A 26,895-nucleotide genomic window follows, 5' to 3' on the forward strand; every position below is an offset into this window, starting at 1 on the left:
CTTATACGTCACCTGCAGCGCATTCATAATAAGTCAGTGACAAGTTCAAAAACTTTGGGTGACAGCGGAAGCAGTCCACTGACCAGTAAATCCCTTCCTCTTGTAACCAAGCTCACGCAAACCACCCCACCAACTCCCTCAGTGTCAATTTCCTCCTTCCCCAGGAATGCCAATAGTCCTGCAGGCCATGTCACTGGCAAGTCTGACGAGTCCTTTCCTGCCTGGGATTCCTCCGATGCATCCTTGCGTGTAACGCCTACTGCTGCTGGCGCTGCTGTTGTTGCCGCTGGGAGTCGATGGTCATCCCAGAGGGGAAGTCGTAAGCCCACTTGTACTACTTCCAGTAAGCAATTGACTGTTCAACAGTCCTTTGCGAGGAAGATGAAATATCACAGCAGTCATCCTACTGCAAAGCGGATAACTGAGTCCTTGACAACTATGTTGGTGTTAGACGTGCGTCCGGTATCCGCCGTTAGTTCACAGGGAACTAGACAATTTATTGAGGCAGTGTGCCCCCGTTACCAAATACCATCTAGGTTCCACTTCTCTAGGCAGGCGATACCGAGAATGTACACGGACGTCAGAAAAAGACTCACCAGTGTCCTAAAAAATGCAGTTGTACCCAATGTCCACTTAACCACGGACATGTGGACAAGTGGAGCAGGGCAGGGTCAGGACTATATGACTGTGACAGCCCACTGGGTAGATGTATGGACTCCCGCCGCAAGAACAGCAGCGGCGGCACCAGTAGCAGCATCTCGCAAACGCCAACTCTTTCCTAGGCAGGCTACGCTTTGTATCACCGCTTTCCAGAATACGCACACAGCTGAAAACCTCTTACGGCAACTGAGGAAGATCATCGCGGAATGGCTTACCCCAATTGGACTCTCCTGTGGATTTGTGGCATCGGACAACGCCAGCAATATTGTGTGTGCATTAAATATGGGCAAATTCCAGCACGTCCCATGTTTTGCACATACCTTGAATTTGGTGGTGCAGAATTTTTTAAAAAACGACAGGGGCGTGCAAGAGATGCTGTCGGTGGCCAGAAAAATTGCGGGACACTTTCGGCGTACAGGCACCACGTACAGAAGACTGGAGCACCACCAAAAACTACTGAACCTGCCCTGCCATCATCTGAAGCAAGAAGTGGTAACGAGGTGGAATTCAACCCTCTATATGCTTCAGAGGTTGGAGGAGCAGCAAAAGGCCATTCAAGCCTATACAATTGAGCACGATATAGGAGATGGAATGCACCTGTCTCAAGTGCAGTGGAGAATGATTTCAACGTTGTGCAAGGTTCTGATGCCCTTTGAACTTGCCACACGTGAAGTCAGTTCAGACACTGCCAGCCTGAGTCAGGTCATTCCCCTCATCAGGCTTTTGCAGAAGAAGCTGGAGGCATTGAAGAAGGAGCTAACACGGAGCGATTCCGCTAGGCATGTGGGACTTGTGGATGCAGCCCTTAATTCGCTTAACAAGGATTCACGGGTGGTCAATCTGTTGAAATCAGAGCACTACATTTTGGCCACCGTGCTCGATCCTAGATTTAAAGCCTACCTTGGATCTCTCTTTCCGGCAGACACAGGTCTGCTGGGGTTGAAAGACCTGCTGGTGACAAAATTGTCAAGTCAAGCGGAACGCGACCTGTCAACATCTCCTCCTTCACATTCTCCCGCAACTGGGGGTGCGAGGAAAAGGCTCAGAATTCCGAGCCCACCCGCTGGCGGTGATGCAGGGCAGTCTGGAGCGACTGCTGATGCTGACATCTGGTCCGGACTGAAGGACCTGACAACGATTACGGACATGTCGTCTACTGTCACTGCATATGATTCTCTCAACATTGATAGAATGGTGGAGGATTATATGAGTGACCGCATCCAAGTAGGCACGTCACACAGTCCGTACTTATACTGGCAGGAAAAAGAGGCAATTTGGAGGCCCTTGCACAAACTGGCTTTATTCTACCTAAGTTGCCCTCCCACAAGTGTGTACTCCGAAAGAGTGTTTAGTGCCGCCGCTCACCTTGTCAGCAATCGGCGTACGAGGTTACATCCAGAAAATGTGGAGAAGATGATGTTCATTAAAATGAATTATAATCAATTCCTCCGCGGAGACATTGACCAGCAGCAATTGCCTCCACAAAGTACACAGGGAGCTGAGATGGTGGATTCCAGTGGGGACGAATTGATAATCTGTGAGGAGGGGGATGTACACGGTGATATATCGGAGGGTGAAGATGAGGTGGACATCTTGCCTCTGTAGAGCCAGTTTGTGCAAGGAGAGATTAATTGCTTCTTTTTTGGGGGGGGTCCAAACCAACCCGTCATATCAGTCACAGTCGTGTGGCAGACCCTGTCACTGAAATGATGGGTTGGTTAAAGTGTGCATGTCCTGTTTTGTTTATACAACATAAGGGTGGGTGGGAGGGCCCAAGGATAATTCCATCTTGCACCTCTTTTTTCTTTTCTTTTTCTTTGCATCATGTGCTGATTGGGGAGGGTTTTTTGGAAGGGACATCCTGCGTGACACTGCAGTGCCACTCCTAGATGGGCCCGGTGTTTGTGTCGGCCACTAGGGTCGCTAATCTTACTCACACAGCTACCTCATTGCGCCTCTTTTTTTCTTTGCGTCATGTGCTGTTTGGGGAGGGTTTTTTGGAAGGGACATCCTGCGTGACACTGCAGTGCCACTCCTAGATGTGCCCGGTGTTTGTGTCGGCCACTAGGGTCGCTAATCTTACTCACACAGTCAGCTACCTCATTGCGCCTCTTTTTTTCTTTGCGTCATGTGCTGTTTGGGGAGGGTTTTTTGGAAGGGCCATCCTGCGTGACACTGCAGTGCCACTCCTAGATGGGCCCGGTGTTTGTGTCGGCCACTAGGGTCGCTTATCTTACTCACACAGCGACCTCGGTGCAAATTTTAGGACTAAAAATAATATTGTGAGGTGTGATGTGTTCAGAATAGGCTGAAAATGAGTGTAAATTATGTTTTTTGAGGTTAATAATACTTTGGGATCAAAATTACCCCCAAATTCTATGATTTAAGCTGTTTTTTAGGGTTTTTTTAAAAAAACACCCGAATCCAAAACACACCCGAATCCGTCAAAAAAAATTCGGTGAGGTTTTGCCAAAACGCGGTCGAACCCAAAACACGGCCGCGGAACCGAACCCAAAACCAAAACACAAAACCCGAAAAATTTCCGGCGCTCATCTCTAGTTGAAAGACCTGCTGGTGACAAAATTGTCAAGTCAAGCGGAACGCGACCTGTCAACATCTCCTCCTTCACATTCTCCCGCAACTGGGGGTGCGAGGAAAAGGCTCAGAATTCCGAGCCCACCCGCTGGCGGTGATGCAGGGCAGTCTGGAGCGACTGCTGATGCTGACATCTGGTCCGGACTGAAGGACCTGACAACGATTACGGACATGTCGTCTACTGTCACTGCATATGATTCTCTCAACATTGATAGAATGGTGGAGGATTATATGAGTGACCGCATCCAAGTAGGCACGTCACACAGTCCGTACTTATACTGGCAGGAAAAAGAGGCAATTTGGAGGCCCTTGCACAAACTGGCTTTATTCTACCTAAGTTGCCCTCCCACAAGTGTGTACTCCGAAAGAGTGTTTAGTGCCGCCGCTCACCTTGTCAGCAATCGGCGTACGAGGTTACATCCAGAAAATGTGGAGAAGATGATGTTCATTAAAATGAATTATAATCAATTCCTCCGCGGAGACATTGACCAGCAGCAATTGCCTCCACAAAGTACACAGGGAGCTGAGATGGTGGATTCCAGTGGGGACGAATTGATAATCTGTGAGGAGGGGGATGTACACGGTGATATATCGGAGGGTGAAGATGAGGTGGACATCTTGCCTCTGTAGAGCCAGTTTGTGCAAGGAGAGATTAATTGCTTCTTTTTTGGGGGGGGTCCAAACCAACCCGTCATATCAGTCACAGTCGTGTGGCAGACCCTGTCACTGAAATGATGGGTTGGTTAAAGTGTGCATGTCCTGTTTTGTTTATACAACATAAGGGTGGGTGGGAGGGCCCAAGGATAATTCCATCTTGCACCTCTTTTTTCTTTTCTTTTTCTTTGCATCATGTGCTGATTGGGGAGGGTTTTTTGGAAGGGACATCCTGCGTGACACTGCAGTGCCACTCCTAGATGGGCCCGGTGTTTGTGTCGGCCACTAGGGTCGCTAATCTTACTCACACAGCTACCTCATTGCGCCTCTTTTTTTCTTTGCGTCATGTGCTGTTTGGGGAGGGTTTTTTGGAAGGGACATCCTGCGTGACACTGCAGTGCCACTCCTAGATGTGCCCGGTGTTTGTGTCGGCCACTAGGGTCGCTAATCTTACTCACACAGTCAGCTACCTCATTGCGCCTCTTTTTTTCTTTGCGTCATGTGCTGTTTGGGGAGGGTTTTTTGGAAGGGCCATCCTGCGTGACACTGCAGTGCCACTCCTAGATGGGCCCGGTGTTTGTGTCGGCCACTAGGGTCGCTTATCTTACTCACACAGCGACCTCGGTGCAAATTTTAGGACTAAAAATAATATTGTGAGGTGTGATGTGTTCAGAATAGGCTGAAAATGAGTGTAAATTATGTTTTTTGAGGTTAATAATACTTTGGGATCAAAATTACCCCCAAATTCTATGATTTAAGCTGTTTTTTAGGGTTTTTTTAAAAAAACACCCGAATCCAAAACACACCCGAATCCGACAAAAAAAATTCGGTGAGGTTTTGCCAAAACGCGGTCGAACCCAAAACACGGCCGCGGAACCGAACCCAAAACCAAAACACAAAACCCGAAAAATTTCCGGCGCTCATCTCTAGTTGAAAGACCTGCTGGTGACAAAATTGTCAAGTCAAGCGGAACGCGACCTGTCAACATCTCCTCCTTCACATTCTCCCGCAACTGGGGGTGCGAGGAAAAGGCTCAGAATTCCGAGCCCACCCGCTGGCGGTGATGCAGGGCAGTCTGGAGCGACTGCTGATGCTGACATCTGGTCCGGACTGAAGGACCTGACAACGATTACGGACATGTCGTCTACTGTCACTGCATATGATTCTCTCAACATTGATAGAATGGTGGAGGATTATATGAGTGACCGCATCCAAGTAGGCACGTCACACAGTCCGTACTTATACTGGCAGGAAAAAGAGGCAATTTGGAGGCCCTTGCACAAACTGGCTTTATTCTACCTAAGTTGCCCTCCCACAAGTGTGTACTCCGAAAGAGTGTTTAGTGCCGCCGCTCACCTTGTCAGCAATCGGCGTACGAGGTTACATCCAGAAAATGTGGAGAAGATGATGTTCATTAAAATGAATTATAATCAATTCCTCCGCGGAGACATTGACCAGCAGCAATTGCCTCCACAAAGTACACAGGGAGCTGAGATGGTGGATTCCAGTGGGGACGAATTGATAATCTGTGAGGAGGGGGATGTACACGGTGATATATCGGAGGGTGAAGATGAGGTGGACATCTTGCCTCTGTAGAGCCAGTTTGTGCAAGGAGAGATTAATTGCTTCTTTTTTGGGGGGGGTCCAAACCAACCCGTCATATCAGTCACAGTCGTGTGGCAGACCCTGTCACTGAAATGATGGGTTGGTTAAAGTGTGCATGTCCTGTTTTGTTTATACAACATAAGGGTGGGTGGGAGGGCCCAAGGACAATTCCATCTTGCACCTCTTTTTTCTTTTCTTTTTCTTTGCATCATGTGCTGATTGGGGAGGGTTTTTTGGAAGGGACATCCTGCGTGACACTGCAGTGCCACTCCTAGATGGGCCCGGTGTTTGTGTCGGCCACTAGGGTCGCTAATCTTACTCACACAGTCAGCTACCTCATTGCGCCTCTTTTTTTCTTTGCGTCATGTGCTGTTTGGGGAGGGTTTTTTGGAAGGGACATCATGCGTGACACTGCAGTGCCACTCCTAGATGGGCCCGGTGTTTGTGTCGGCCACTAGGGTCGCTAATCTTACTCACACAGCTACCTCATTGCGCCTCTTTTTTTCTTTGCGTCATGTGCTGTTTGGGGAGGGTTTTTTGGAAGGGACATCCTGCGTGACACTGCAGTGCCACTCCTAGATGGGCCCGGTGTTTGTGTCGGCCACTAGGGTCGCTTATCTTACTCACACAGCGACCTGGGTGCAAATTTTAGGACTAAAAATAATATTGTGAGGTGTGAGGTATTCAGAATAGACTGAAAATGAGTGTAAATTATGGTTTTTGAGGTTAATAATACTTTGGGATCAAAATGACCCCCAAATTCTATGATTTAAGCTGTTTTTTAGTGTTTTTTGAAAAAAACACCCGAATCCAAAACACACCCGAATCCGACAAGAAAAATTCGGTGAGGTTTTGCCAAAACGCGTTCGAACCCAAAACACGGCCGCGGAACCGAACCCAAAACCAAAACACAAAACCCGAAAAATTTCAGGCGCTCATCTCTAATTGTTGCAACATTGTGTTCCCTAATTGCTTGATTTTTTAAATGCAACAATTGATAAAGACACCTGATAATTGCTCTGTGGAGTGTTATTTTGTGTCTACTTCTTATCTACATTTAATTCCCTACCTCTAATCAAGGCATTTTTAAATGCTGGGGGCTGCCAGGACGTGAGGCCTACCTAGACTTTAGATCGGAATTTGAATGTACTTGTGAACTAACTTAATTTCCTACTTCTAAATTAATTCCTAAATTCACTACTTACATTAATCCTGTAGTTGGGCATTTTGAGCCTTCAATTGTGGGTATTGTTTTGTGTCCAGACCAGCAGCTGGTGGTGTGCATTTGCTGGAAAGGCATCGAAGACCTCCGATATGCTGCATCTCCTGATGTGTGTCTCCCTCAAGTGGCTGTCAGCAAATGCATGCTAGACACCCCATTCCAAGCTGATTGTGACATCACGGAACATGCATCATAGAACAGGCATGCTAGAATATGGGTCTTCAACCTGCGACCCTCCAGCTGCTGTGGAACTACATATACCAGCATGCCCTGCCTCAGTTTTAGCATACCTTAATAGCAAAACTGTGGCAGGGCATGCTGGGATGTGTAGTTTCACAGCAGCTGGAGGGCCACAGGATGAAGACCCATGTGCTAGAGCCAAGCCGCAGGTACATTGAATGCTAGCAAGCTGAATGTTTAAATCCTTTTTGTTCCGCAGCATTCCAATGCGGAAGATTCCATGGAACCAGAGATTATTCCATTGAGAAGGACATGCTGCCTGGATGACTGCACTGTGCAAATTAAATCACGGAGCCAGTTGGCTTGTGGGTGGCTCTGGTGACTGGGTGGTTGGGTGGGCGGTGTGTCAGAGGTGGAGCACATGCAAATGAATGTGTATCATCCTGCTAGTGAGAGTGAAAACTCATGCAGGAGTGTGCCTGCTTGTCAGTGGGTTATGCACCTTGCCAGGCGTCAAATCTACATGGAGCAGCTGGAGGGGACAAGAGCAGGTTTGCAAAATATAGATAGAAGAGCATATATGCTGGCGCATTCTCCATGATTGTGTCAGCTTATGTTTTGGTGCACTGCACTTTCCTCCACTAAGTTTTAGCCATTTTGGTTAAACGCAAGTGTAGTTGCTTCTCGCCCTTTTGGCTGTGATCTTGTATCGTGGTTGAAGAGTCTGCTGGAGGGATTGTTTTCTTCATTGACGAGAGACTGAAGATATTACAGGATGGAAGGCTTGGGAACACTATCTGTTTTTCAGTTGTGGAAGAGTTGAAAGACAGCTTTTCCTTGCCAATATCTCTCTTTTGCAAAGAGCTACGCATTGGAAAATTCAGGGCTATACCGTGTAGATGAAGCACTAACAGGAGGCTTTAAAATTTTCATTCTAGTTTCCTTCGTTTGGGAGAAAAATGCAAAGGTACAAGACAGCTTTTCCTTGCCAATATCTCTCTTTTGCAAAGAGCTGCACATTGGAAAATTCAGGGCTATGCCGTGTAGATGATGGCCTAACAGGAGGCTTTAAAATTTTCTTTCTAGTGTCCTTCGTTTGGGAGAAAAATGCAAAGGTACAAGACAGCTTTTCCTTGCCAATATCTCTCTTTTGCAAAGAGCTACGCATTGGAAAATTCAGGGCTATGCCGTGTAGCTGATGGCCTATCAGGAGGCTTTAAAATTTTCTTTCTAGTGTCCTTCGTTTGGGAGAAAAATGCAAAGGTACAAGACAGCTTTTCCTTGCCAATATCTTTCTTTTGCAAAGAGCTACGCATTGGAAAATTCAGGGCTATACCATGTAGATGAAGCACTAACAGGAGGCTTTAAAATTTTCATTCTAGTGTCCTTCGTTTGGGAGAAAAATGCAAAGGTAGCTTGTGCCATCGCCACTCTGCTCCTTGTGCCGCCTTGGCGGTTTACATGAGCCACTGCGGTGACGTTGTCTGACTGGATCAGAACCGGTTGGTCGCAAAGTAAGGTCTCCGCTTGACGTAGGGCATTGTATATGGCCCCTAGTTTCAGGATGTTGATGTGAAGACAAGTCTCTTGACTTGACCAAAGACCTTGGAAATTTCTTCCCTGTGTGACTGCTCCCCAACCTTAGAGGCTTGCATCTGTGGTCACCAGGATCCAGTCCTGAATGCCGAATCTGCGTCACTCGAGAAGGTGAGCACTCTGCAGCCACCACAGGAGTGATACCCTGACCCTGGGGGACAGGGTGATCAACCAATGTATCTGTAAATGTGACCCAGACCACTTGTCCAGTAGGTCCCATTGGAAAGTCCTCGCAAGGAACCTGCCGAATGGAATGGCTTTGTATGATGCCACCATCTTTCCCAGGACTCGAGTGCAGTGATGCACTGACACAAGTTTTGGTTTCAATAGGTTCCTGACAAGAGTCATGAGTTCCTGGGCCTTTTCTATCGGGAGATAAACCCTCTTCTGGTCTGTGTCCAGAATCATGCCCAAGAAAGACAGACGAGTCGTAGGAACCAACTGCGACTTTGGGATATTGAAAATCCAGCCGTGTTGCTGTAACACTTTCAGTGAAAGTGATACGCTGTTCAGCAACTGCTCTCTTGATCTCGCTTTTATGAGATCGCTCAAGTACGGGATAATTGTGACACATTGCTTGCGCAGGAGAACCATCATTTCCACCATTACCTTGGTGAAAATTCTCTGGGCAGTGGAGAGACCAAACAGCAACGTCTGAAATTGGCAATGACAGTCCTGTACCGCAAATCTGAGGTACGACTGATGAGATGGATAAATTTGGACATGAAGGTATGCATCCTGTACACAAATGCGGACAACAGGTGTCAAGCCGTGTGTTGCCTTTGTCAAGCTGTAATAAGTAGGGGTAAGGACGTTAACCACCTCAGAACATCCTCCCTTATACGTCACCTGCAGCGCATTAATCATAAGTCAGTGACAAGTTCAAAAACTTTGGATGACAGCGGAAGCAGTCCACTGACCACTAAATCCCTTCCTCTTGTAACCAAGCTCCTGCAAACCACACCACCAACTCCCTCAGTGTCAATTTCCTTCTTAGACAGGAGAGCCAATAGTCCTGCAGGCCATGTCACTGGCAAGTCTGACGAGTCCTCTCCTGCCTGGGATTCCTCCGATGCATCCTTGAGTGTAACGCCTACTGCTGCTGGCGCTGCTGTTGTTGCTGCTGGGAGTCAATCGTCATCCCAGAGGGGAAGTCGGAAGACCACTTGTACTACTTCCAGTAGGCAATTGACTGTCCAACAGTCCTTTGCGAGGAAGATGAAATATCACAGCAGTCATCCTGCTGCAAAGCGGATAACTCAGGTCTTGTCAGCCTGGGTGGTGAGAAACGTGGTTCCGGTATCCATCGTTAATTCAGAGGCAACTAGAGACTTGATTGAGGTACTGTGTCCCCGGTACCAAATGCCATCTAGGTTCCATTTCTCTAGGCAGGCGATACCGAAAATGTACACAGACCTCAGAAAAAGAGTCACCAGTGTCCTAAAAAATGCAGTTGTACCCAATGTCCACTAGTCCACATGTCCGTGGTTAAGTGGAGCAGGGCAGACTCAGGACTATATGACTGTGACAGCCCACTGGGTAGATGTATTGCCTCCCGCAGCAAGAACAGCAGCGGCGGCACCAGTAGCAGCATCTCGCAAATGCCAACTCGTTCCTAGGCAGGCTACGCTTTGTATCACCGCTTTCCATAAGAGGCACACAGCTGACAACCTCTTACGGAAACTGAGGAACATCATCGCAGAATGGCTTACCCCAATTTGACTCTCCTGGGGATTTGTGACATCAGACAACGCCACCAATATTGTGCGTGCATTACATCTGGGCAAATTCCAGCACGTCCCATGTTTTGCACATACATTGAATTTGGTGGTGCAGAATTATTTAAAAAACGACAGGGGCGTGCAAGAGATGCTGTCGGTGGCCCGAAGAATTGCGGGCCACTTTCTGCATTCAGCCACCGCGTGCCGAAGACTGGAGCACCACCAAACATTCCTGAACCTGCCCTGCCATCCTCTGAAGCAAGAGGTGGTAACGAGGTGGAATTCAACCCTCTATATGCTTCAGAGGATGGAGGAGCAGCAAAAGGCCATTCAAGCCTATACATCTACCCACGATATAGGCAAAGGAGGGGGAATGCACCTGACTCAAGCGCAGTGGAGAATGATTTCAACGTTGTGCAAGGTTCTGCAATCCTTTGAACTTGCCACACGTGAAGTCAGTTCAGACACTGCCAGCCTGAGTCAGGTCATTCCCCTCATCAGGCTTTTGCAGAAGAAGCTGGAGACATTGAAGGAGGAGCTAAAACAGAGCGATTCCGCTAGGCATGTGGGACTTGTGGATGGAGCCCTTAATTCGCTTAACCAGGATTCAATCTGTTGAAATCAGAGCAATAAATTTTGGCCACCGTGCTCGATCCTAGATTTAAAACCTACATTGTATCTCTCTTTCCTGCAGACACAAGTCTGCAGAGGTTCAAAGACCTGCTGGTGAGAAAATTGTCAAGTCAAGCGGAACGTGACCCGTCAACAGCTCCTCCTTCACATTCTCCCGCAACTGGGGGTGCGAGGAAAAGGCTAAGAATTCCGAGCCCACCCGCTGGCGGTGATGCAGGGCAGTCTGGAGTGAGTGCTGACATCTGGTCCGGACTGAAGGACCTGGCAACGATTACTGACATGTCGTCTACTGTCACTGCATATGATTCTGTCACCTTTGAAAGAATGGTGGAGGATTATATGAGTGACCGCATCCAGGTAGGCACGTCAGACAGTCCGTATGTATACTGGCAGGAAAAAGAGGCAATTTGGAGGCCCTTGCACAAACTGGCTTTATTCTACCTAAGTTGCCCTCCCTCCAGTGTGTACTCCAAAAGAGTGTTTAGTGCAGCCGCTCACCTTGTCAGCAATCGGCGTACGAGGTTACTTCCAGAAAATGTGGAGAAGATGATGATCATCAAAATGAATTATAATCAATTCCTCCATGGAGACATTCACCAGCAATTGCCTCCAGAAAGTACACAGGGATCTGAGATGGTGGATTCCAGTGGGGACGAATTAATAATCTATGAGGAGGGCGATGTACACAGTGAAAGGGGTGAGGAATCGGAGGATGATGAGGTGGACATCTTGCCTCTGTAGAGCCAGTTTGTGCAAGGAGAGATTGATTGCTTCTTTTTTGGTGGGGGTCCAAACCAACCAGTCATTTCAGTCAGCCGTGTGGCAGACCCTGTTGCTGAAATGATGGGTTCGTCAATGTTTTTCTTTTCAATCTAAGCCCCTGCAGTTTTCTGTAAGAATCTGCTTCGCTATGATGATCAACAAGTCACAAGGGCAAACACTCAGGGCTGGAGGCGTAGATCTTAGGACCAGCTGCTACAAGCATGGCAAAAGGTGTCACTATCATTTGTGACACCCAGAGAGGAAGCGAGGGAGATTGTAATGCAGTGCGCGCAGATAATTGGATTTTTCTGCCAGCATATTTTTTTTCTCTGCAACCCACTGCTAAATTGTGCTTCCTAGCTGTTTTTTATAAAATCACTGAATCAAATCTAACTCTGATTACATCAGAGAAGGCCAGGTACCCTACACAATAAGAGGGGGTTTGAAATTTTGACTTGTCTACTTAAATATCACCAAAATCTGATCACAAGGTCAATTACGTCCCTGGGTGGGATTGAACCACCAACCTTTTGGTTAACAGCCGAACACACTAACCGATTGCGCCACAGAGACACTTTGCAAACAGTACATACTGACAAAGGCTAATAAGCATACATCTAGAACGTTTCCTAGAAAAACATTAAAACATCAATAATCTGGAGAGTTTTTGTAAGATGTTTCTTCCATCAACCAATGAATAAACACATTGGTACTTTCCCATGATGAGTGAGTGCTTCAGGATCTCTTGAACTTACATGTGCAGCAGAGTACTGCAATGGAAGCATGCTGGGCCCATAACCCAGAGGTAGGCAGATTGAAACTATCCTCTGCTATATGCATTTTTTTTTTGTTAATTAAAGTAATCCAAAACTGGGATTGATATTTTGTCTCTTTTATTTTTACTTAAAGTACAATAACTTTTACCATTTTAATTTGTTTTAATAGTATATTGACAGAATTGTTTTCTTTCAAAAATCCACTTCATTTTCTTTACCCTATTATTAAAATGGTAATTGACAAAAACAAACTACATTGTCACCAGAAGAGCAATACAAAATGTACAAGTGATATATTAAAATCATCTTTCCAGCTTGAATTTCAATGATGCATTGGGTCAACGATTTTGTGAGAAACATCTTCACCCTTAAATAAAGATTTTCTTAATTCCTTACCTGTGTGCTAATTAGATATCACCTTGTTTTCACATTAAACAGACTTCCACATGAGAAAGCAGCAAGGATGCAGTGGCGTTAATGTTTTCTGGTGTCAACCTGTATTATTTCAGTAGACATTGAAATGAGGATGCATCTTGCTGCCTTTCCAATGAAGCAAGTTTAATTTAGTAATAGGTGAAAAACCATCCCTACAAAGGTGTTAATCAGAGACTTGGCTTTGTGGACACTTTTCAGAGAACAAATTTGTTAGCATAAAAATAAAGCCAGAAAATGAAGAGCTGTTTAATCACGCAATTTGATTTTTTTGCCAGCATATTTCTTTTTCTCTGCAACCCACTGCTAAATTGTGCTTCCTAGATGTTTTTATAAAATCACTGAATCAAATCTAACTCTGATTACATCAGAGAAGGCCAGGTACCCTACACCATAACAGGGGGTATGAAATTTGACTTGTCTACTTAAAGATCACCAAAATCTGATAACAAGGTCAATTAGGTCCCTGGGTGGGATTGAACCACCAACCTTTTGGTTAATAGCCATACATACTAACTGATTGCGCCACAGAGACACTTTGCAAAAGTTCATACTGACAAAGGCTAATAAGCATTCATCTAAAACGTTTCCTAGAAAAACTTTAAAAAGTCAATAATCTGGAGAGTTTTTGTAAGATGTTTCTTCCATCAACCAACGAAGAAACACATTGGTACTTTCCCATGATGAGTGAGTGCTTCAGGATCTCTTGCACTTACATGTGCAGCAGAGAACTGCAATGGAAGCATGCTGGGCCCATAACCCAGAGGTAGGCAGATTGAAACTATCCTCTGCTATATGCATTTTTTTTTTGTTAATTAAAGTAATCCAAAACTGGGATTGATATTTTGGCTCTTTTATTTTTACTTAAAGTACAATAACTTTTACCATTTTAATTTGTTTTAATAGTATATTGACAGTATTGTTTTCTTTCAAAAATCCACTTCATTTTCTTTACCCTATTATTAAAATGGTAATTGACAAAAACAAACTACATTGTCACCAGAAGAGCAATACAAAATGTACAAGTGATATATTAAAATCATCTTTCCAGCTTGAATTTCAATGATGCATTGGGGCAACGATTTTGTGAGAAACATCTTCACCCTTAAATAAAGATTTTCTTAATTCCTTACCTGTGTGCTAATTAGATATCACCTTGTTTTCATATTAAACAGACTTCCACATGAGAAAGCAGCAAGGATGCAGTGGCGTTAATGTTTCCTGGTGTCAACCTGTATTATTTCAGTAGACATTGAAATGAGGATGCATCTTGCTGCCTTTCCAATGAAGCAAGTTTAATTTAGTAATAGGTGAAAAACCATCCTTACAAAGGTGTTAATCAGAGACTTGGCTTTTTGGACACTTTTCAGAGAACAAATTTGTTAGCATAAAAATAAAGCCAGAAAATAAAGAGCTGTTTAATCACTCAATTGGATTTTTCTGCCAGCATATTTTTTTTCTCTGCAACCCACTGCTAAATTGTGCTTCCTAGCTGTTTTTATAAAATCACTGAATCAAATCTAACTCTGATTACATCAGAGAAGGCCAAGTACCCTACACCATAACAGGGGGTTTGAAATTTTGACTTGTCTACTTAAAGATCACCAAAATCTGATAACAAGGTCAATTAGGTCCCTGGGTGGGATTGAACCACCAACCTTTTGGTTAATAGCCGTACATACTAACTGATTGCGCCACAGAGACACTTCGCAAAAGCCCATACTGACAAAGGCTAATAAGCATTCATCTAAAACGTTTCCTAGCAAAACTTTAAAAAGTCAATAAACTGGAGAGTTTTTGTAAGATGTTTCTTCCATCAACCAACGAAGAAACACATTGGTACTTTCCCATGATGAGTGAGTGCTTCAGGATCTCTTGCACTTACATGTGCAGCAGAGTACTGCAATGGAAGCATGCTGGGCCCATAACCCAGAGGTAGGCAGATTGAAACTATCCTCTGCTATATGCATTTTTTTTTGTTAATTAAAGTAATCCAAAACTGGGATTGATATTTTGTCTCTTTTATTTTTACTTAAAGTACAATAACTTTTACCATTTTAATTTGTTTTAATAGTATATTGACAGTATTGTTTTCTTTCAAAAATCCACTTCATTTTCTTTACCCTATTATTAAAATGGTAATTGACAAAAACAAACTACATTGTCACCAGAAGAGCAATACAAAATGTACAAGTGATATATTAAATTCATCTTTCCAGCTTGAATTTCAATGATGCATTGGGTCAACAATTTTGTGAGAAACATCTTCACCCTTAAATAAAGATTTTCTTAATTCCTTACCTGTGTGCTAATTAGATATCACCTTGTTTTCACATTAAACAGACTTCCACATGAGAAAGCAGCAAGGATGCAGTGGCGTTAATGTTTCCTGGTGTCAACTTGTATTATTTCAGTAGACATTGAAATGAGGATGCATCTTGCTGCCTTTCCAATGAAGCAAGTTTAATTTAGTAATAGGTGAAAAACCATCCTTACAAAGGTGTTAATCAGAGACTTGGCTTTGTGGACACTTTTCAGAGAACAAATTTGTTAGCATAAAAATAAAGCCAGAAAATGAAGAGCTGTTTAATCACTCAATTGGATTTTTCTGCCAGCATATTTTTTTTCTCTGCAACCCACTGCTAAATTGTGCTTCCTAGCTGTTTTTTATAAAATCACTGAATCAAATCTAACTCTGATTACATCAGAGAAGGCCAGGTACCCTACACAATACGAGTGGGTTTGAAATTTTGACTTGTCTACTTAAATATCACCAAAATCTGATCACAAGGTCAATTACGTCGCTGGGTGGGATTGAACCACCAACCTTTTGGTTAATAGCCGAACACACTAACCGATTGCGCCACAGAGACACTTTGCAAACAGTACATACTGACAAAGGCTAATAAGCATACATCTAGAACGTTTCCTAGAAAAACATTAAAAAATCAATAATCTGGAGAGTTTTTGTAAGATGTTTCTTCCATCAACCAATGAATAAACACATTGGTACTTTCCCATGATGAGTGAGTGCTTCAGGATCTCTTGCACTTACATGTGCAGCAGAGTACTGCAATGGAAGCATGCTGGACCCATAACCCAGAGGTAGGCAGATTGAAACTATCCTTTGCTATATGCATTTTTTTTTTGTTAATTTAAGTAATCAAAACTGGGATTGATATTTTTGCTCTTTTATTTTTACTTAAAGTACAATAACTTTTACCATTTTAATTTGTTTTAATAGTATATTGACAGTATAGTTTTCTTTCAAAAATCCACTTAATTTTCTTTACCCTATTATTAAAATGGTAATTGACAAAAAAAACGACATTGTCACCAGAAGAGCAATACAAAATGTACAAGTGATATATTAAAATCATCTTTCCAGCTTGAATTTCAATGATGCATTGGGGCAACAATTTTGTGAGAAACATCTTCACCCTTAAATAAAGATTTTCGTAATTTCTTACCTGTGTGCTAATTAGATATCACCTTGTTTTCACATTAAACAGACTTCCACATGAGAAAGCAGCAAGGATGCAGTGGCGTTAATGTTTCCTGGTGTCAACCTGTATTATTTCAGTAGACATTGAAATGAGGATGCATCTTGCTGCCTTTCCAATGAAGCAAGTTTAATTTAGTAATAGGTGAAAAACCATCCCTACAAAGGTGTTAATCAGAGACTTGGCTTTGTGGACACTTTTCAGAGAACAAATTTGTTAGCATAAAAATAAAGCCAGAAAATGAAGAGCTGTTTAATCACGCAATTTGATTTTTTTGCCAGCATATTTCTTTTTCTCTGCAACCCACTGCTAAATTGTGCTTCCTAGATGTTTTTATAAAATCACTGAATCAAATCTAACTCTGATTACATCAGAGAAGGCCAGGTACCCTACACCATAACAGGGGGTATGAAATTTGACTTGTCTACTTAAAGATCACCAAAATCTGATAACAAGGTCAATTAGGTCCCTGGGTGGGATTGAACCACCAACCTTTTGGTTAATAGCCGTACATACTAACTGATTGCACCACAGAGACCCTTTTACTTGCCTTACAGAGCAGCTCTGGAGCTGTTACAGTGCCCAGCTGCTGCAAGAAATCAGCTTGAATGCTTAAGCGGCTGGGGCATAGCCAACATGAGCCCCACACCGAAGGAGGGTGGAGGTGTTTAATGCGAACTAGGGGTCATCCAAGCGCCGCAAAAGGCCGCCATGCCCTGCACACCCCTTTTCTCTTTTCATATGCAGACGAGGGTTGAAGCCAACTTTGACCCACTGCTTGGATGACATCACCATATGCAAATCCATCTGCTGCAGGCCTTCCCCCAGAAATGCTTGCACTAGTTGTTGCATTTGGTTTGTTGTTTGGGGGTGCTTCAGTATTAGGCACCCTTTTGCCCTCCCATGTTCATCTGAAAATATGTGTTCTCCCTGCAGTTGTTGTCCCCAGATGAGAGTTCCCTTGTGCTGCCTCAGTTGAATCTCCTTTACTTGACAGAGATGTGCCTGAGCAGCGGCCCTCCCCAGCTCTATCCCAAATCATACTTATTTTGCATAGGAGATACCATGGTCATGAAGATTGTTCTCCCAGGGTGAGGTTCATTCATTGCATTCTGGGTATGCTGACCCCTATGATTTCCCCAAATGTGGGAAACTCGACTGCATTATTTGTGGTAGTGGGGGACTGTGTTTGTGCTTTCCTCTGGTCAGCTCTGGTAAAAGTCAGATTTCTTTGTCTCAGATCTTCCTCTAGCCTTGTTCTTTTTTCTAGAGTTCCCTTGCGCTGCCTCAGTTGGATCTCCTTCACTTGACAGGGGGGTACCCGAGCAGCAACCCTCCCCAGCTCTAGCCCAACTCCTACTTACCTGCCAGGTGAGATACTATGATCATGAAGGTGCTTCTCCCAGGGCAAGGCTCACCCATTGCACTCTGGGTGTGCTGCTCCTGCGATTTCCCCAAATGTGGGAAACTTGACTGCATAATTTGTGTTTCCCCTGGTCGGCTCTCGTATAATTCAGATCTCTTTGTCTCAGGTCTCTCTCCAGCCTAGTTTGCTGTCTGTTTCCACTTCTCTTTTCTTGAGCCGCTCCCTTCTATGCCCTTGCGCACTATCCTGACTTCTCCCGTCTGCTTACTTTGTGCTTTCCAATGCACAATGCAAACTACAGGTAGTACTGCAGGGCCCACACCCTTTTACTTGCCTTACAGAGCAGCTCTGGGGCTGTTACAGTGCCCAGCTGCTGCAAGAAATCAGCTTGAATGCTTCAGGGGCTGGGGCATAGCCAACATGAGCCCCACACCGAAGGAGGGTGGAGGTGTTTAATGCGAACTAGGGGTCATCCAAGCGCCGAAAAAGGCCGCCATGCCCTGCACGCCCCTTTTCTCTTTTCATATGCAGACGAGGGTTGAAGCCAACTTTGACCCACTGCTTGGATGGCATTACCATATGCAAATCAATCTGCTGCAGGCCTTCCCCCAGGAATGCTTGCACTAGTTGTTGCATTTGGTTTGTTGTTTGGGGGTGCTTCAGTATTAGGCAGCCTTCTGCCCTCCCATGTTCATCTGAAAATATGTGTTCTCCCTGCAGTTGTTGTCCCCAGATGAGAGTTCCCTTGTGCTGCCTCAGTTGAATCTCCTTTACTTGACAGAGATGTGCCTGAGCAGCGGCCCTCCCCAGCCCTATCTCAAATCATACTTATTTTGCATAGGAGATACCATGGTCATGAAGATTGTTCTCCCAGGGTGAGGTTCATTCATTGCATTCTGGGTATGCTGACCCCTGTGATTTCCCCAAATGTGGGAAACTCGACTGCATTATTTGTGGTAGTGGGGGACTGTGTTTGTGCTTTCCTCTGGTCAGCTCTGGTAAAAGTCAGATTTCTTTGTCTCAGATCTTCCTCTAACCTTGTTCTTCTTTCGAGAGTTTCCTTGTGCTGCCTCAGTTGGATCTCCTTCACTTGACAGGGGGGTGCACGAGCAGCGACCCTCCCCAGCTCTAGCCCAACTCCTATTTACCTGCCAGGTGAGATACTATGATCAGGAAGGTGCTTCTCCCAGGGCAAGGCTCACCCATTGCACTCTGGGTGTGCTGCTCCTGCGATTTCCCCAAATGTGGGACACTTGACTGCATAATTTGTGTTTCCTCTGGTCGGCTTTCATATAATTCAGATCTCTTTGTCTCAGGTCTTTCTCCAGCCTAGTTTGCTGTCTGTTTCCACTTCTCTTTTCTTGAGCCGCTCCCTTCTATGCAGTTGCGCACTATCCTGACCTCTCCCGTCTGCTTACTTTGTGCCTTCCAACGCACAATGCATACTACAGGTAGTGCTGCAGGGCCCACACCCTTTTACATGCTTTACAGAGCAACTCTGGAGCTGTTACAGTGCCCAGCTGCTGCAAGAAATCATCTTGAATGCTTCAGGGGCTGGGGCATAGCCAACATGAGCCCCACACCGAAGGAGGGGTCATCCAAGCGCCACAAAAGGACACCATGCCCTGCACATCCCTTTTTTCTTTTCATATGCAGACGAGGGTTGAAGCCAACTTTGACCCACTGCTTGGATGACATCACCATATGCAAATCCATCTGCTGCAGGCCTTCCCCCAGGAATGCTTGCACTAGTTGTTGCATTTGGTTTGTTGTTTGGGGGTGCTTCAGTATTAGGCAGCCTTCTGCCCTCCCATGTTCATCTGAAAATATGTGTTCTCCCTGCAGTTGTTGTCCCCAGATGAGAGTTCCCTTGTGCTGCCTCAGTTGAATCTCCTTTACTTGACAGAGATGTGCCTGAGCAGCGGCCCTCCCCAGCCCTATCCCAAATCATACTTATTTTGCATAGGAGATACCATGGTCATGAAGATTGTTCTCCCAGGGTGAGGTTCATTCATTGCATTCTGGGTATGCTGACCCCTGTGATTTCCCCAAATGTGGGAAACTCGACTGCATTATTTGTGGTAGTGGGGGACTGTGTTTGTGCTTTCTTCTGGTCAACTCTGGTAAAAATCAGATTTATTTGTCTCAGATCTTCCTCTAGCCTTGTTCCTCTTTCGAGAGTTCCCTTGTGCTGCCTCAGTTGGATCTCCTTCACTTGACAGGGGGGTACCCGAGCAGCGACCCTCCCCAGCTCTAGCCCAACTCCTACTTACCTGCCAGGTGAGAAACTATGATCATGTAGGTGCTTCTCCCAGGGCAAGGCTCACCCATTGCACTCTGGGTGTGCTGCCCCTGTGATTTCCCCAAATGTGGGAAACTTGACTGCATAATTTGTGTTTCCCCTGGTCGTCTCTCGTATAATTCAGATCTCTTTGTCTCAGGTCTCTCTCCAGCCTAGTTTGCTGTCTGTTTCCACTTCTCTTTTCTTGAGCCGCTCCCTTCTATGCCCTTGCGCACTATCCTGACTTCTCCCGTCTGCTTACTTTGTGCCTTCCAACACACAATGCAAACTACAGGTAGTGCTGCAGGGCCCACACCCTTTTACTTGCCTCACAGAGCAGCTCTGGAGCTGTTACAGTACCCAGCTGCTGCAAGAAATCAGCTTGAATGCTTCAGGGGCTGGGGCATTGCCAACATGAGCCCCACACCGAAGGAGGGTGGAGATGTTTAATGTGAACTAAGGGTCACCCAAGCGCCGCAAAAGGCCGCCATGCCCTGCACGCCCCTTTTCTCTTTTCATATGCAGACGAGGGTTGAAGCCAACTTTGACCCACTGCTTGGATGGCATTACCATATGCAAATCAATCTGCTGCAGGCCTTCCCCCAGGAATGCTTGCACTAGTTGTTGCATTTGGTTTGTTGTTTGGGGGTGCTTCAGTATTATGCAGCCTTCTGCCCTCCCATGTTCATCTGAAAATATGTGTTCTCCCTGCAGTTGTTGTCCCCAGATGAGAGTTCCCTTGTGCTGCCTCAGTTGAATCTCCTTTACTTGACAGAGATGTGCCTGAGCAGCGGCCCTCCCCAGCCCTATCCCAAATCATACTTATTTTGCATAGGAGATACCATGGTCATGAAGATTGTTCTCCCAGGGTGAGGTTCATTCATTGCATTCTGGGTATGCTGACCCCTGTGATTTCCCCAAATGTGGGAAACTCGACTGCATTATTTGTGGTAGTGGGGGACTGTGTTTGTGCTTTCTTCTGGTCAACTCTGGTAAAAATCCGATTTCTTTGTCTCAGATCTTCCTCTAGCCTTGTTCCTCTTTCGAGAGTTCCCTTGTGCTGCCTCAGTTGGATCTCCTTCACTTGACAGGGGGGTACCCGAGCAGCGACCCTCCCCAGCTCTAGCCCAACTCCTACTTACCTGCCAGGTGAGATACTATGATCATGTAGGTGCTTCTCCCAGGGCAAGGCTCACCCATTGCACTCTGGGTGTGCTGCCCCTGTGATTTCCCCAAATGTGGGAAACTTGACTGCATAATTTGTGTTTCCCCTGGTCGTCTCTCGTATAATTCAGATCTCTTTGTCTCAGGTCTCTCTCCAGCCTAGTTTGCTGTCTGTTTCCACTTCTCTTTTCTTGAGCCGCTCCCTTCTATGCCCTTGCGCACTATCCTGACTTCTCCCGTCTGCTTACTTTGTGCCTTCCAACACACAATGCAAACTACAGGTAGTGCTGCAGGGCCCACACCCTTTTACTTGCCTCACAGAGCAGCTCTGGAGCTGTTACAGTACCCAGCTGCTGCAAGAAATCAGCTTGAATGCTTCAGGGGCTGGGGCATTGCCAACATGAGCCCCACACCGAAGGAGGGTGGAGATGTTTAATGCGAACTAAGGGTCACCCAAGCGCCGCAAAAGGCCGCCATGCCCTGCACGCCCCTTTTCTCTTTTCATATGCAGACGAGGGTTGAAGCCAACTTTGACCCACTGCTTGGATGGCATTACCATATGCAAATCAATCTGCTGCAGGCCTTCCCCCAGGAATGCTTGCACTAGTTGTTGCATTTGGTTTGTTGTTTGGGGGTGCTTCAGTATTAGGCAGCCTTCTGCCCTCCCATGTTCATCTGAAAATATGTGTTCTCCCTGCAGTTGTTGTCCCCAGATGAGAGTTCCCTTGTGCTGCCTCAGTTGAATCTCCTTTACTTGACAGAGATGTGCCTGAGCAGCGGCCCTCCCCAGCCCTATCCCAAATCATACTTATTTTGCATAGGAGATACCATGGTCATGAAGATTGTTCTCCCAGGGTGAGGTTCATTCATTGCATTCTGGGTATGCTGACCCCTGTGATTTCCCCAAATGTGGGAAACTCGACTGCATTATTTGTGGTAGTGGGGGACTGTGTTTGTGCTTTCCTCTGCTCAGCTCTGGTAAAAGTCAGATTTCTTTGTCTCAGATCTTCCTCTAGCCTTGTTCTTCTTTCGAGAGTTCCCTTGTGCTGCCTCAGTTGGATCTCCTTCACTTGACAGGGGGGTGCCCGAGCAGCGACCCTCCCCAGCTCTAGCCCAACTCCTACTTACCTGCCAGGTGAGATACTATGATCAGGAAGGTGCTTCTCCCAGGGCAAGGCTCACCCATTGCACTCTGGGTGTGCTGCTCCTGCGATTTCCCCAAATGTGGGAAACTTGACTGCATAATTTGTGTTTCCTCTGGTCGGCTCTCGTATAATTCAGATCTCTTTGTCCCAGGTCTTTCTCCAGCCTAGTTTGCTGTCTGTTTCCACTTCTCTTTTCTTGAGCCGCTCCCTTCTATGCCCTTGCGCACTATCCTGACCTCTCCCGTCTGCTTACTTTGTGCCTTCCAATGCACAATGCATACTACAGGTAGTGCTGCAGGGCCCACACCCTTTTACATGCTTTACAGAACAGCTCTGGAGCTGTTACAGTGCCCAGCTGCTGCAAGAAATCATCTTGAATGCTTCAGGGGCTGGGGAATAGCCAACATGAGCCCCACACCGAAGGAGGGTGGAGATGTTTAATGCGAATTAAGGGTCATCCAAGCGCCACAAAAGGACGCCATGTCCTGCACATCCCTTTTTTCTTTTCATATGCAGACGAGGGTTGAAGCCAACTTTGACCCACTGCTTGGATGACATCACCATATGCAAATCCATCTGCTGCAGGCCTTCCCCCAGGAATGCTTGTACTAGTTGTTGCATTTGGTTTGTTGTTTGGGGGTGCTTCAGTATTAGGCAGCCTTCTGCCCTCCCATGTTCATCTGAAAATATGTGTTCTCCCAGCAGTTGTTGTCCCCAGATGAGAGTTCCCTTGTGCTGCCTCAGTTGAATCGCCTTTACTTGACAGAGATGTGCCTGAGCAGCGGCCCTCCCCAGCCCTATCCCAAATCATACTTATTTTGCATAGGAGATATCATGGTCATGAAGATTGTTCTCCCAGGGTGAGGTTCATTCATTGCATTCTGGGTATGATGACCCCTGTGATTTCCCCAAATGTGGGAAACTCGACTGCATTATTTGTGGTAGAGGGGGACTGTGTTTGTGCTTTCCTCTGGTCAGCTCTGGTAAAAGTCAGATTTCTTTGTCTCAGATCTTCCTCTAGCCTTGTTCTTCTTTCGAGAGTTCCCTTGTGCTGCCTCAGTTGGATCTCCTTCACTTGACAGGGGGGTGCCCGAGCAGCGACCCTCCCCAGCTCTAGCTCAACTCCTACTTACCTGCCAGGTGAGAAACTATGATCAGGAAGGTGCTTCTCCCAGGGCAAGGCTCACCCATTGCACTCTGGGTGTGCTGCCCCTGTGATTTCCCCAAATGTGGGAAACTTGACTGCATTATTTGTGGTAGTGGGGGACTGTGTTTGTGCTTTCTTCTGGTCAACTCTGGTAAAAATCAGATTTCTTTGTCTCAGATCTTCCTCTAGCCTTGTTCCTCTTTCGAGAGTTCCCTTGTGCTGCCTCAGTTGGATCTCCTTCACTTGACAGGGGGGTACCCGAGCAGCGACCCTCCCCAGCTCTAGCCCAACTCCTACTTACCTGCCAGGTGAGATACTATGATCATGTAGGTGCTTCTCCCAGGGCAAGGCTCACCCATTGCACTCTGGGTGTGCTGCCCCTGTGATTTCCCCAAATGTGGGAAACTTGACTGCATAATTTGTGTTTCCCCTGGCCGTCTCTCGTATAATTCAGATCTCTTTGTCTCAGGTCTCTCTCCAGCCTAGTTTGCTGTCTGTTTCCACTTCTCTTTTCTTGAGCCGCTCCCTTCTATGCCCTTGCGCACTATCCTGACTTCTCCCGTCTGCTTACTTTGTTCCTTCCAACACACAATGCAAACTACAGGTAGTGCTGCAGGGCCCACACCCTTTTACTTGCCTCACAGAGCAGCTCTGGAGCTGTTACAGTACCCAGCTGCTGCAAGAAATCAGCTTGAATGCTTCAGGGGCTGGGGCATTGCCAACATGAGCCCCACACCGAAGGAGGGTGGGGGTGTTTAATGCGAACTAAGGGTCATCTTGAACTTGAACCGTTTTATATACGTGTTCAAAGATTTAAAATGGGTCTCACCGAACCGTCCGGTTTCGGTACCACAAACATTGTGGAATAGTAACCCCTTCCTTGTTGAAGGAGGGGTACCTTGACTATCACCTGCTGCAAATACAGCTTGTGAATTTGCCTCTATCACAGCCTCCCTGTCCAAGGGAGATGTTGGCAAGGCAGATTTTAGGAAACGGCGAGGGGGAGACGTCTCGAATTCCAGCTTGAATCCCTGAGACACTACTTGTAGAATCCAGGGATCCACCTGTGAGCAAGCCCACTGATTGCTGAAGCACTTGAGACGGGCCCCCACCGCACCTGGCTCCACCAGTGGAGCCCCAGCGTCATGCTGTGGACTTAGCGGAAGCGGGGGAGGACTTTTGTTCCTGGGAACTGGCTGTATATATATATATATATATGCACACACACTCATGTATATACATGTATACACAAATACACGTATGTACATGTTTATGTATGTATAATACACTGAGTACATTATATTTATGAATTAATTGCTTCCCGATTCTGCAGCAGCATCATCAGCACCATCAGTGTTACTCACAGTCACTTCACACTGACTGCTGCACAACACATCACTTAATTTCCGGGCCGCCCGCCACCTGGTGAAGAGACATGGGAGATGAAGGACCAGCAGTGCCACGTTGAGCGGAAGTATTGTGATTTAGTTACCCACACACTCCTTGTGACACCTGCTCCCCGTCTGCCCTCCCACCCGCCGCCTGCCATCCGGAACCCGCACTGACAAGTAAGTCTCAGCAGAATGTGTCTGCCGGCGGCTCCCAGTCCCCCCTAGAGGAACACTGCCAGTGGTGTGGCAGCCGCGGCACACTAGGACTGAGAGACCGCAGCGGGAGGAAAGCACGGGTGGGCGGGAGGAGAGCATAGGCGGACATCACCACGTCACATTGCAAGGTGACACCAGTCCCCCCAGTGAGGCCGCCGACGAATGCACTCAGCATAGTATTAGCAGCAGGCAGAGGGGGGGCGGGCGCAGCGGTGGTGGGAGGTATGGAAATGAGCTACAGGCTAGGCTCCACCGATCACACACTCAGCGATCACTGTGCCACAGCAAGCGTATCGTGCAGCGGTGCTGGACATTAGGGAGTGCCTGTGCGCACCAGGCACCCCCTGTACGCACGCCTATGCGCTACCACCCCCCATATGCCACACTACATCACTATGCTATAGCCCTCCCATATGCTGCACTTCATAGTTACACTATACCCCCCATACAACATACTACATCACCACAGTACACTACTCACAATAAAATTAAAACATCCCAGTTCCTCATTCTTAATGAGCTCACGTGAGTTCTCTCCCCAACGGAGCTCCAGACCAAGTAACAATGAAGACACCAGCAGCGTGTAGGGGGCAGGCCAGGTCCACTTGTCAGGAGAGAGCAGTCACTGGAGGGTAAGAAGGGGACGGGGCCTAGTCCTACAGACGGGAGAGAGCACAGACAGGAGAGAGCAAGGTACAGGGGTAGAAGGGGACGGCTGATGTGAAGAAGGGGGCGGGGCCTATTCTTGCATCCTTTCAAAATTCGACTTTTTAAAATTCGACATTTGACAAATTCGACTTTTCTGCAATGGTACAAATGCGGCAATTCAACAAAAGTATATTCAATTGAAGTTTGTAAATTCGACAACAGTGCTTTTAAACAGTAAATTCGTCATTTTCAATCCGCCACACTTTGCAGGCGGAATCTAATAAAAAATAATATTTTTTTGGGGTAATAGCATATCTATTTATATTAGAAGGGATTAGGTACTTGGTTTGTCTTTTTTGGAGGCACAAGTATTATTTATATATTTTTTAAAAGATTATTATTATTATTATTTTTTTTAAATGGAATGTGAAAAACCCGGAAAAGAAAAATTGCGTGGGGTCCCCCCTCCAAAGCATAACCAGCCTCGGGCTCTTCGATCCGGTCCTGGTTCTAAAAATCCGGGGGAAAAACGGACAGGGGATCCCCCGTATTTTTAAAACCAGCTCCGGGCTCTGCGCCTGGTGCTGGTGCAAAAAATACGGGGGACAAAAAGAGTAGGGTCCCCCATTATTTTTACACCAGCATCGGGCTCCACTAGCTGGACAGATAATGCCACAGCCGGGGGTCACTTTTATACAGTGCCCTGCGGCCGTGGCATTAAATATCCAACTAGTCACCCCTGGCCGGGGTACCCTGGGGGAGTGGGGACCCCTTCAATCAAGGGGTCCCCCCCCAGCCACCCAAGGGCCAGGGGTGAAGCCCGAGGCTGTCCCCCCCATCCAAGGGCTGCGGATGGGAGGCTGATAGCCTTGAGAAAATTGAAAGAATATTGTTTTTTCCAGTAGTACTACAAGTCCCAGCAAGCCTCCCCCGCAATCTGGTACTTTGAGAACCACAAGTACCAGCATGCGGGAGAAAAACGTGCCCGCTGGTACCTGTAGTTCTACTGGGGGAAAAATACCCAAATAAAAACAGGACACAGACACCGTGAAAGTATAACTTTATTTCACACCTGCCGACACACACATACTTACCTATGTTGACACGAAGCAGTCGGTCCTCTTCTCCAAGTAGAATCCACGGGTACCTGAAAATAAAAGATAATTATACTCACCTGATCCAGGTTCCAGATTAACTC

The 26,895-nt window shown here is 46.3% G+C and overlaps 12 non-coding genes and 1 pseudogene across 12 annotated transcripts; all 13 read left to right on the plus strand.

Moving 5' to 3' along the window:
- The first annotated feature begins 17,379 nt into the window (after positions 1-17,379).
- On the plus strand, positions 17,380-17,543 carry LOC135025137 (U1 spliceosomal RNA). The gene has a single exon (XR_010221933.1). It is a non-coding gene; the product is annotated as a U1 spliceosomal RNA (small nuclear RNA).
- Positions 17,544-17,695: 152 nt separating this feature from the next.
- LOC135025148 (U1 spliceosomal RNA) lies at positions 17,696-17,858 on the plus strand. The gene has a single exon (XR_010221943.1). It is a non-coding gene; the product is annotated as a U1 spliceosomal RNA (small nuclear RNA).
- Positions 17,859-18,529: 671 nt separating this feature from the next.
- On the plus strand, positions 18,530-18,693 carry LOC135025135 (U1 spliceosomal RNA). Its single transcript, XR_010221931.1, has one exon. It is a non-coding gene; the product is annotated as a U1 spliceosomal RNA (small nuclear RNA).
- A 152-nt stretch (positions 18,694-18,845) lies between these two features.
- Positions 18,846-19,008, plus strand: LOC135025149 (U1 spliceosomal RNA). The gene has a single exon (XR_010221944.1). It is a non-coding gene; the product is annotated as a U1 spliceosomal RNA (small nuclear RNA).
- Positions 19,009-19,654: 646 nt separating this feature from the next.
- LOC135025139 (U1 spliceosomal RNA) lies at positions 19,655-19,818 on the plus strand. The gene has a single exon (XR_010221935.1). It is a non-coding gene; the product is annotated as a U1 spliceosomal RNA (small nuclear RNA).
- Positions 19,819-19,970: 152 nt separating this feature from the next.
- On the plus strand, positions 19,971-20,133 carry LOC135025150 (U1 spliceosomal RNA). Its single transcript, XR_010221945.1, has one exon. It is a non-coding gene; the product is annotated as a U1 spliceosomal RNA (small nuclear RNA).
- A 671-nt stretch (positions 20,134-20,804) lies between these two features.
- Positions 20,805-20,968, plus strand: LOC135025140 (U1 spliceosomal RNA). Its single transcript, XR_010221936.1, has one exon. It is a non-coding gene; the product is annotated as a U1 spliceosomal RNA (small nuclear RNA).
- Positions 20,969-21,120: 152 nt separating this feature from the next.
- On the plus strand, positions 21,121-21,283 carry LOC135025152 (U1 spliceosomal RNA). The gene has a single exon (XR_010221947.1). It is a non-coding gene; the product is annotated as a U1 spliceosomal RNA (small nuclear RNA).
- Positions 21,284-21,954: 671 nt separating this feature from the next.
- LOC135025136 (U1 spliceosomal RNA) lies at positions 21,955-22,118 on the plus strand. Its single transcript, XR_010221932.1, has one exon. It is a non-coding gene; the product is annotated as a U1 spliceosomal RNA (small nuclear RNA).
- A 152-nt stretch (positions 22,119-22,270) lies between these two features.
- LOC135025147 (U1 spliceosomal RNA) lies at positions 22,271-22,433 on the plus strand. The gene has a single exon (XR_010221942.1). It is a non-coding gene; the product is annotated as a U1 spliceosomal RNA (small nuclear RNA).
- A 671-nt stretch (positions 22,434-23,104) lies between these two features.
- On the plus strand, positions 23,105-23,268 carry LOC135025145 (U1 spliceosomal RNA). The gene has a single exon (XR_010221940.1). It is a non-coding gene; the product is annotated as a U1 spliceosomal RNA (small nuclear RNA).
- Positions 23,269-23,420: 152 nt separating this feature from the next.
- On the plus strand, positions 23,421-23,583 carry LOC135025142 (U1 spliceosomal RNA). Its single transcript, XR_010221938.1, has one exon. It is a non-coding gene; the product is annotated as a U1 spliceosomal RNA (small nuclear RNA).
- A 152-nt stretch (positions 23,584-23,735) lies between these two features.
- LOC135025154 (U1 spliceosomal RNA) lies at positions 23,736-23,877 on the plus strand (annotated as a pseudogene).
- The last annotated feature ends 3,018 nt before the right edge of the window (positions 23,878-26,895 follow it).

This window comes from Pseudophryne corroboree, unplaced genomic scaffold (genome assembly GCF_028390025.1).
Source record: "Pseudophryne corroboree isolate aPseCor3 unplaced genomic scaffold, aPseCor3.hap2 scaffold_413, whole genome shotgun sequence".
NCBI lineage: Eukaryota > Metazoa > Chordata > Amphibia > Anura > Myobatrachidae > Pseudophryne > Pseudophryne corroboree.